Source organism: Neophocaena asiaeorientalis, unplaced genomic scaffold (genome assembly GCF_003031525.2).
Source record: "Neophocaena asiaeorientalis asiaeorientalis breed wild unplaced genomic scaffold, Neophocaena_asiaeorientalis_V1.1 scaffold13, whole genome shotgun sequence".
In the NCBI taxonomy this organism is placed as follows: domain Eukaryota; kingdom Metazoa; phylum Chordata; class Mammalia; order Artiodactyla; family Phocoenidae; genus Neophocaena; species Neophocaena asiaeorientalis.
This window is the reverse complement of record NW_020173734.1, coordinates 151912-162949: the sequence shown is the minus strand read 5'-3', so window position 1 is coordinate 162949 and position 11038 is coordinate 151912. Positions and strand designations below refer to the sequence as shown.

The 11038-nt window shown below is 39.7% G+C and overlaps 1 pseudogene; it reads right to left on the bottom strand.

Moving 5' to 3' along the window:
• Positions 1 to 225: 225 nt before the first annotated feature.
• Positions 226 to 11038, bottom strand: part of LOC112403623 (olfactory receptor 13H1-like) — a 37865-nt pseudogene continuing 27052 nt past the window's right edge.

The following is an 11038-nucleotide window of genomic DNA, read 5'->3' as shown; positions in this document are numbered from 1 at the left end:
CTTTGTGAACTATTTTGCACACATTCATGGCTTTAGCTCTTAATACGGCTTGACAAAATGTTAACATTCACGGTAGACTTGATGAGTGCCTAGTGATGACCACGGAAAGAATGCTCGCTAAGATTTTCGTTGTTGTTGTTTGTTTTTAAAAACATAAATTGAAATTTTATGGGCTGAGTTTTCATTTTTATTCTTGCACATTGGAGAGGCTTATAAAGAGAGCCATTAGGATTTTTCATTTCCTTTGGCTAACTTCCTAAGTGCACCTTTTACATCCTTATTTCTCAGAGTATAAATGAGGGGATTTAACATGGGGGTAACTGCTTCATAAAATATTGAAATGACTTTGTCTTCTTCCTGATATTCCTTTGACTGAGGTTTCAGGTACATTTAGATGACTGTCCCATAAAATACAGTGACCACAGTTAACATGGGATCCACAAGTGGAGAAGGTGTTAAGTCTGGCCTCTGCAGAACGGATCTTCAGCATGGCAACAACAGTGCAAAAGTAGGAAATGAGGATGAAGGTGAATGGCAGAGGCAGTGTGAACACACTGATAACCAGACCCAGAATTAGACTGACAGGGGTGTCTGAGCAGACAAGCTTCAGCAGGGCCTGAATCTCACAGGTAAAATGGTTGATGATATTATGCCCACAATAATGAGCAGGGATTGCAATGATTGGCGTGACTGCTACTAAGAAGGCACTGGCCCAGGTTTCCAAGGCCAACTGTATGCAAACCCGGTTGTTCATAATGATGGTGTAACGCGGGGGGATTGGAGATTGCAACAAACCTGCCGTAAGCCATGATAGCAAGGAGACACTGTCATCCCCAGAAAGAGGGATGTGGTCATCTGGGCATAACAGCTGGTATAGGAAATGTTGCAGAAGTCCCTGAAGCATTGGGCCAACATATATGGCTCCGAGCTAGTGGAGTAACATATCAAGGAAGGATAAATTCCTGAGAAGAAAATACATAGGGGTATGAAGTCAAGAATCCCATCTCACTACAACAACAATAGGTCGTTCCCAAACATTGTGACCAGCTGGAAAAACAGCAGTCCTAAGAAGAAGGCAGCCTGGATTTGAGGCTGTTGGGAAAATCCAACAAGGATGAATTCAGTCCCCTCAGAGGCACTGCCTCTCTTTAGACTGCCCATTTAATTGTCTCAAGTACTAGGAAAGAAGACAAAACATAATGTCACCTACATGAGGAAAATAAGAAGAGTAGCATCTCAATAGCCTGTTAAGAGTTCCTGTTCTGCAGCTCTGATTATTGTGTGTCATTTGTTTTACTGGGTTAGACTCAGCTGTTCAAGTATCCAATGGTGGAAATATAGGTTTTCTCTTTACTTTCCTGTCTTGTAGAACCGTATATCAGGAAAGTTGTTTGGACTGTTAGATACTTATATTTGATTATTTGATTAAGTAAGACAATCATTAACAGTGGGTTAAACAGAATTATTACTCTCATAAAGGGGCGTAGCTAGATGATTGACTTTATTCTTGACCAAAAAAAAAAAGAGGCAAATATGCTACATCTCCCCACCTAAGATGCTCGTTTATAGTCGACTTTATTTAAGCTGGTTCATTAATTAGCAAGTAATAATTTTTTTTTACAACTGGATCATTGAGCTTAAACTTGAAAATTATTACTTGGAATATTACTCAGCAAGTAATAAGTTTTAAGTTTAAGCTCAATGATCCAGTTGTGAATGCTTGAAATACTTCTTTGCTTTTCAACCTTTTTTTTTTTTTGGTTGTTGTTCTTATATGTCATATTAAAACCACCTATGCATGTTAAATTAGACAGTGTATATGAAGCTAAAGCTATCAGTCAATTCAATGGAAAAACATCACTAGCCAAAATGACATGAAGTAAACCAAGCAACTGGTGGATTTATTGAACTCTCACTCTGTTTAATTGTTCTGACATCCGTTTTCAAATGACAGAAACTTACTATGTGAAGATCCTCCCATCTCCATATAGTTCCAAACAAGAGCTTAAAGGGTGATGGGAAAATCTTATTAGATAAAAGGATTTCATGAAGACAACAGTTACCAGAAATTGTGAAGAGGGACAAGGCAAATTTTGGAATGCATGTTTCCAGAAGTGTTTAAAAATAAAAGAAAGGAAAAGACAGAGCCCTGTCAGTTTTATATGCTTTCAGTAGGGAGTAAAACAGATGACCCATTGAAGACTCCTTTGGCTTTAAGTGGCATGGACATATATACACTACCAAATATAAAATAGCTAGTGGGAAGCAGCCGCATAGCACAGGGAGATCAGCTCGGTGCTTTGTGACCACCTAGAGAGGTGGGATAGGGAGGGTGGGAGGGAGGGAGACGCAAGAGGGAAGAGATATGGGGATATATGTATATGTATAGCTGATTCACTTTGTTATAAAGCAGAAACTAACACATTGTAAAGCAATTATTCTCCAATAAAGATGTTAAAAAAAAGATTTCTTATCTAGACACAGAATCAAATCTCTCCTTATTGTATAGTTATATTAGTGCTGCATATAATTAGGTAATTCTTCATGCTCAATAGGCAGAATGTTGAAATACAGAGCAAAAGCAAGGGAGTCAGCTGGATCAAAGTCTAAATTCTGGTTCAGCCACTAACAAGCTGCATAATCTTGAGAAATTCAGTTTTCTCATACGTGAAATGGGAATATCACCTAGCCTCTGGCAGGACTGTTCCAAGAATTAGATGAGATTATTTCTATAAAGAACCTAACACAGTGCCTGGCACAATTATACCACCCAAGAAACTTTAGCTCCCTTCCCACTTTCACACCCCACATAGACCTTTCCTTCAGCTTAGATTTCATCCTTGTAAACATGTGCCGAAATGTTATTTCATCCTACCTTTCCTTGTAAGGTTATCATGTTACCAGAAACAATACCATCTGAAGTTTTCAGTTTGAATAACAACTAAAGAAAGGTTGACTGTGTAAGTCATTAAAATTTGTTCCTGATGGTAGGTGGGAAAAGACATATAAAGAGACGAAAATTATTCACTGACTTAGGGCTGGACGACAGTAACAGAGAAGTGCACCTCATTCATAACAGAAGCATTTTGCAGTTGGCGACACCCCCACAAATGACTAATCTCCAAGAAGAAATTTGATTCCTTCAACTGCAAGGAAAAGAGGTTTAACACAGGCAGCTGTGGTGATAAATCTTCCTATCGGTTGTGGTTATAAGGTTGGAAAATCTTGAGTTAACTGTGCTGGTGAATCATGCACATTTATTTCTCCTTGTTAAATATCTTTTTCTTTTATTTACACAGAGTTGGCTTGTAATAAGGCTACCATGAAAGGTTGGTGTCTAAAAAACAATAAAAAAATTCATTTTCTAGCCTTATAATAATAATATAGTTGCCAGTTCACGACATGCAGTTTTTCTTTGCCTGTGCAAATATTAGAATGATATTTCTTCTAGAGGTGTCCAAAATTCTGTTACTTTGTTCCCAGCCACAGAAAAATAAATTGAGGAGATATCCTTCTGAATACATTGAGATATTTTTAAAGTATTGGTGTTTGCCAAAAGTGTATAGTCTACTTACAGACCAAAAATATTTAGGTAGTATTAAAAGAAGCCACACTTCAAATGCAAGAAGGAACTTTGGAAATTTGGATAATCTTGTGGTGGGTTTAAGAACTTATAACCTCAGACTTGAAGAACAGTTTCCACTTTGGGGATTTAGGAGATATCCCTGCTTTGTAATTAAGTTGCCTAATGCAAATAGGGAGAGAGAAAACAAATAAGGAGGAGGAGACATCTGCTATATTTAGCTCATTAAAATAATGTTCACTTTCCTCCTAACTTGGTTAATGAGCATTTCAGTGGCTGTTCCCTATAGCAATGATTCTGGTCAGTAAATATGGTGGTGGTCGGGAACCAGGGCTGGTTTTCCTCAAGGAGAAGCTTTCTTCTGTTTGGGCAGTTCTTCAGTTACTTTCTCTTCTGATAGCAAGTTAAATGTTCAGGTAGTGCTATTAAGACTTTATATTGAGGAATTTTGGGGATTAAAATGTACATCATAGTATGATTGTATAACTTAATTTTGTGTTTACTGGGTCTTCCAAAGATATGCTATGTTTGTCAATCCAATTCTCTCCCAAGTATGATTGTGAGTTCAATTTTTATTTAGTTTTGTTTTTAACTTGAGGGACTTTTGACCCTGTATAATGGAAGTAAGTCTGAGTGTACATTTTGGAAGCTGTGAGCTCCTTGATTTAGTGACCATATCTGAGTCATCTCCGTTTTCTTTGGAACTCTACCTTGCACAGAGGAAACTCTTGAAAGATGTTTGCTGAAATAAAAGCTCTTGATGTCACTTTCACTAAGTGGATTTTTCCATTCAGGTATTTTTATATTGCATTTAATCATACTATCTGTTTTTGGCTATCTGACCCTGAACAATTTTTTTCCTGAAGTTTTTACTTGTCAATTTCTTGGTGCAAAAAAATGTATCGATTGACAGAGCAGTGATCTGTAGAAAGACAACAGAAAAGGAGAACTTTCACCCAGATAGTCACTTCATATCAGGCTTTTGTGGGTCACTCCTTCCACAGAGGGTTGATGGTAAGGTTCTGCTTATGTGAGATACCCATTCCTCAAGAATTTTCTGTGTGATTCTATCCTAGGGACCTTCTCACACCCATATATAAAAAAATATTAAACCTATGTGGAAATTCACAAAATGTGAAGGAGAATAAGATGATGAACATTTGTAGTAGCGTACAAATTGAAAGAAATTGCAGTGCCATCAAGGAAATATTTCATGGAGGACATGGTTGATGCTTCCCTAATGAAGATTACAGAACTGGCATAGAGGCAAGCTACAGTAGGAATGGAAAGCTTCAGCTGTCCAGGCATTTGATGGAAGTCTCAGTCTGGTAAAAGCAAGGCATCTTATAAATTTGGTATTTGCCTTGCTGACAATTTCATTTCTCAGAAGGTTAAAGAAGCATTGAGGGGAAATGATGCTGTGGACTTAATTATGATGGAATGGACCAGAATCTTGGGAGAAAATAACCATATCATCTGGGAGTTCATAATAGAAAGAAAGTCTATAGCCAATATTTCCAAAAGGGAAGTTGGCTATGAGACCATAGATATCTTTTCTCTCAGTCTTTTAATTTCAAATTTCTTAAAGGCTCTGACGATAGTTTGACCAGAGGCAGAGAATCATGAGATTTAAGGTGAAAATAGACCTTTTCCACTTCAAGAGCACAGCACACAACATGCAAACAGCCCAGACTCAGATCTCCTGGGTGTAGACAGTACTTACGTAGCAATCTCATAAGGCCTAATTGACAGCAGCTTTCTTGCCTCGTAGTCAGATTCTACTAGACCCAACCCTATAGCGTCCTGATCTGTGTGGCCTAATCTGAAAGTTTAATAAGTACCTGGATTTTATTTATCTTGTGGATATTTTTCTCAGAGCTTTTTGGTGTGTCTATGAGAGAATTCAATATAAGCTTTATAGTCGGGCAGAATCATTCATTTGTCCATTCAACAAATATTTATTGAGTTCATACCATGTGTCCGGTTCTGTTAAAGTTGCTGAGGATACAACAATGAACAAAAAGAGACAAGGCTTACCTTCTTATTTGACTTATACTCTTTTGGGATGATAGTGAGAACAAGAAGTAGCAAATAAAGCAACTGATATAGTAATAACGGTTATGAAAGAAACAGAGTGATATGAAAGAGAGTGCTGGAACAAGATTGTTATTATACAATAAATGTTAGCTTTCAAGGAAGGTAATGTTTGAGTTGAGATCAAAAGGACACAAAGGCTCTTGCCTTCCAAGATGGCCCACACTCTGTCTATGGAGCGTGTATCTCCCTGAATAAACCCTCTTTCACTTTACTATGTCTTGCTCTTGAATTCTTGCCTGCACAAAGCCAAGAACCCACACTTGGCGGCCATCCCAGGGACTCAGACATGGCTTGGGTTGTGACCATCCTCTGGCACCCCACTCTCTTTCCTGCAACATCTTTTCTGGCACCCAGTGCGGGGCCTCAAAGGCCATAATCTCGATCCGCCTATTGGGCTATGGCTCCCCTCTGAAGGGTGTCTGGGACTTATCCTGAGCCATGGAGATTCAAGTAGCCCGTTAAGTGGCAGCTGACGTCACCTGCAGGATCTGGCAGAGACCAGTTCTCTGGCCGTGAAGAAGCGCACTGAGGCCAAGGCTTTTCCCACTCAGTCTTTCTCATTCTCCTATTGCTCTATCTCTTTGGGCTTGAAAACATCCACCCAGACGACCACCAAACATCCAAATTAAGACTGCGTGGCAAGTAATTGACAACCTGGTTGGGTCTAAAGAACTCCTGCCAGGGGGCTTATCTGGTGGTGCAGTGGTTGAGAGTCCGCTTGCCGATGCAGGGGACACTGGTTCGTGCCCCGGTCCGGGAAGATCCCACATGCCGCGGAGCGGCTGGACCCGTGAGCCATGGCCGCTGAGCCTGCGCATCCGGAGCCTGTGCTCCACAACGGGAGAGGCCACGACAGTGAGAGGCCCGCGCACCGCGATGAGGAGTGGTCCCCGCTCGCCGCAACTAGAGAAAGCCCTCGCACAGAAACGAAGACCCAGCACGGCAAAAATAAAAAAGTAAAATAAACAAAAGGACACAAGGGAACTATGTGAAAATTTAGTGAAGAGAGTTCCAGGGAGAGGGAACAGCAAGTGCTAAGACTCTAGGGCAAGAACAGGTTTAACTGTTTGCTGAATAGATAGCAGATAAGTGTGGCTGAAGCATAGTGTAGGGTAACCAATCATCCTGGCTTGCCCCAAACTTTCTTGGTTTTACCACTTGAAAGTCTCACGTCCTAGGAAACCCTTCAAACCCTGTGTGGGACTTAGTATTACCGTAGAAACTCACTAATGACACTAACCTCACGGAGTATTTCTTTCCAAGTTAAGCATTCTGTAGTCCTTCCATCTCAACTTAGATGATATAGTTAGTTCTAAGATCTCTCAATCACAAACCCAGTACTACTCCTGGGAATATACTTGATTTTTTCCCCCGTGTACTCTTGAAGAGTGGCCCTTTGAACCAGACACCCTTCTAAAAACATGGGATGACCAATGTCCATTATGGAGAAACTACAGATTGTGGCAGCATTCTTCTAATAAGTCATCCTAGGATAGCCAGCTGTTTTTAGTGGTATTATGCTTAGCAAGGAAGTAAGTCCACTAGCCCTGATTTTTCCACACAAACTACTCTCAAACCAGTTAGTCCACTTCCTGTAACTGTAAAGCTGATTTTCTTTCAACCTCAAGGCTCAACTTTACCATTTGCTAAGCAATGCTCATTCTTGTTCAGTTTAGCTCAGAATTCCCTTCCTTTTGAGGTCTTTTTGAATGCTAATTCTGGTATCTGAAACTTTACCTAAGCACTTCTTACTTTCTTTGTGTCATCAAAAATTTGACAAATATGTCTTCTGGGTTTTTATTGAGATCATTTGATTAAAATGTTGGACAAAACATGGCCCTGGGCATGTCACTGGAGACCTTCCAACATAGCATTAATTCATTAATCAATACGTTAGGAAAATTTTGTTTAAGCAGATACTAAATTTTAAAACTTCAGGTGTACTCTGTTACTCATGATTTGGGATATGGCATGTAATCATGAAGCCAAAATTTTGCCTGAAGATAAAGCCCCTTTTATTTGTCCTTGCAGATTACTGGGAATAATGGGTGATAAGATTGGAAATGAGGCTGGAACAGCTGGAGAACAGTAGGCAAATCTAGCATGGAGAAAAAGAGCCCTTAAAGCTGATTCAGAGGTCTTACAATTTGGGAAAGACCAGAAGAGGAAGGGGCTTGAGTATAAATGAAGAGTTAAATGTCTTAGACAGTTACTGAATTCTTTTTTTGTAATGATGCTACAGTCATAGAAAATATATAAATGACCGGGTGTGATTGTGTTCCAATGAAACTTCAATTACAAAAACACATGGTGAGCCAGGTTTGACTGGCAGGGTGTAGTTTGCCAACATCAGCTTAGATGATCCAGAATCACCCTTATAGAAATATCCTCATACACAGTCCAGGAATATACAGTTTTCCCCTGACCTTCCTTCTCTATGTTAAGCTCTTTTATTACTAAGCTTCAACACTGTAGGTTGGGATTTCTTTAACTCCCTTTTATCCTGGCTTACTTTCAAGGTTATTTCTTCTGACTTTTCCCCTTTATGATCTAGAACAGGGGTTGGCTAAGTTTTTCTGTCATCAGGAATATTTTAGATTTTGGAGGCCATAGGTCTCTGTTGCAACTGCTCACCTCGACCATTGTAGCACAAAAGTAGCTACAGGGATTATGAAAAAGAATGGGCATGGTTGTACTGTAATAAAACTTTACCTACAAAAACAGGCCGTGGGCCGGCTTGGGCTCTCATGCTGCAGTTTTGCCAACTGCTGGTCTAGAAGGGATGGTGATTATTCTTGAAATCCTATCCGATAGCCTAGCTGCTACCTTGCATTTGCTTTTTGCATTATACTAATTGGAGATTACCTGTGTACTACAGGTCACTGCAAATAGTAGTCCCTCAGGCATCTGGAGGTCTTGTGTCCTGTGGCTAACAGCACTAATTTGTGGTTGTCTGTGCCCTCTGAATCCTTCATAGAACTAAGGCCTGGAAACATGCTGTTGATCTCACAGCCCCCAGTCTCAGAATCCTCTGAGAAGGCTGCTTTTAAACCTACCAGTTTTCATCTCCCCTGTCCCTGGAGTGAAATGTCTGCCAATCTAATTATGAGGTGATAGCAGTTAGCAGGAATTAGCACCCATCATGTAAAAGTTCAGATTCCTTTCACTGAAACTAATTCATATCCAGAGCATTGGCAGCCCTTTACCAAAACAGTCTAATCTCCTTTTGCACCAGAGGTTATGAGCATCCTTGGATGACTGAAGCCACTGTTGGCAATGGGCAGTTGGGTAGAGCAAATGACTGAGAAGAGAAACTGGAGCAGGGCAAGGGAGTCCCTGTAAGATGACGAGTCCAAATGACTGTTCCATCTAAAAGAGAGTGGAAGTCTAGTAAGCATATCCATTGCTTATGTAAAACCACATTTCCTACTTGACTCTAGAATGAGTGCCAGGTTTTCAAATGCATAGAATTCTTATTTTACTGAAATTTTAGAGTAATTGAAAAATGGAATTCTATGTCTTTGCCAAATCTCAAGTCAAGGAACAACTTACTCTAGATGTCCTGTGGCCAGATTTCTTGTCCTGGTTGTGCCAGAACACCCGGGACTTTCATTTCTCCTGTGTAAAGCAAGTGACTCTCACTGGACAATTACTCTTTTTAATCAACATTTTTTTTTCCAATCAAAAGAGAAAACATGAAAGCCACAGAAAACTGTAGGTAGTTGAACTAAACCCACAGAGAATTGTACTGTTCAGTGATGGTCATTTGTAGAAAATGCTGGGACCTGTTTCCCACTCAAGCATTTTCCCATGGCAGTAGACAATTGTTAAGGACTCTTCTTGCTCTTTGATTTCAGGTATGTTTGGTTTCTTATGGTCCATGTAAAATAGACCATCAAAAATCATGGTAAATAATATTTGATTTTTTAACCAATAAAGAAGTCAATATAAAGTTTTTCATAGAAAATAAATGTAAGAATTGTAAAAATAAATTCTTTATAAAGTTAGAAAGAATTATTACAATCCTTTATTTACCCTTGTTGGCCCTTGATTGGATTGTACCCTAAAGAATGGTCCAGTGTGGTAAATTAAAGAACCAATTATACCATTCCTTTCTCCCCCAGGAGAAGCATATGGTCCCTAAGGCCAGAAGTCAGATTTTATGAAAATTACTGGAGATGAACAGATATAATGTTTTTTAAAAAACAGAAAACTCCTCTGAATTAAGGAGTTTAGAGTATAACTTTTAGCACCCTGTAAAAAAATGAAACAATATTGATACCATATGAAAAAGAATGAAGATGGCTGACTTTGAGAATAAATTATGGCAGGCCATTATAAAGAAATAATACTCCAATAAAGATGTAAAAAAATTATACTAGGTTTTGCAGACATGGATAAAAAACCAGTATCTAGAGACCAATAAAGCAACATTGGAAATTTGGATGTTGGCCCAATATTGGATGAGCACCTCCTCATACAAGGTATTGGCCCTTGGCACATAGCACCCCAGGAAACCCAAAACATTGTTGTTGCCTGCAGGGACTCACAACTGACTTGTGCAGGGGAGGGGTGACCCTTGGACACAAGTAACTATAAGGTGAGGGGCAAAGTGGTAGGTATCCTTGCAGAGAGGCATCTGAGGTGTTACAGGAATTTCTTTCTTCTGTTGACCTGGAGCAGTGTTCCAGTGGATGATTCCACACCAGGAAAGGATCCTTGGGCTGAGCAGTGTCATGTATGAACACAGAACATGCAGTAGCAGTAGGTTTTTCCTTTCCATTTCGTAGAGACCTGAAGTGAATTCCAAATGTAACTCAAAGGCAGCAGCACCTTTAGTAAATGGGGAGAGGAACTCTCCAAAGTCCATTTATTAAAACGGCCAGGGAAGGAGTGGAATCGCACCTGCCAGGGGACACAGTATCAAAGGTTTTAAAGTTGCAAAGGGAAATCAGTTCAAACCCTCCAGGATTAGGTCCCAGAGATGCAATTAGAAGGCTGTTCACATGAAAGAGTTCAGGAGTATTTACAAGAACAGGCCCAAGAGAAAGAGTTTGTTTCTAGATTATTAACGCTAAAGTTGCTTTCCTCCTTAATTAATTATCTTTGGAAACATAAAAGATTTCATTGCCTCTTGGCAACTTTTGGTTCTAAATGGCCTGGAAATCCAACATGTGGGTCTAAGTGGTACCAAATGCCAGGATGAAAGGCCAGCAAATCTGTGGTAGTCACCTGGATGATTCTAAATATCTGGATGGATGATAAAACATGTATTAATTTGGTGCCAACATCACTACCTTGGGGCAGCATACCTTGACTCCTCAGGAAGAAATCTGGTTCCTTTTCTTATGTTCACAC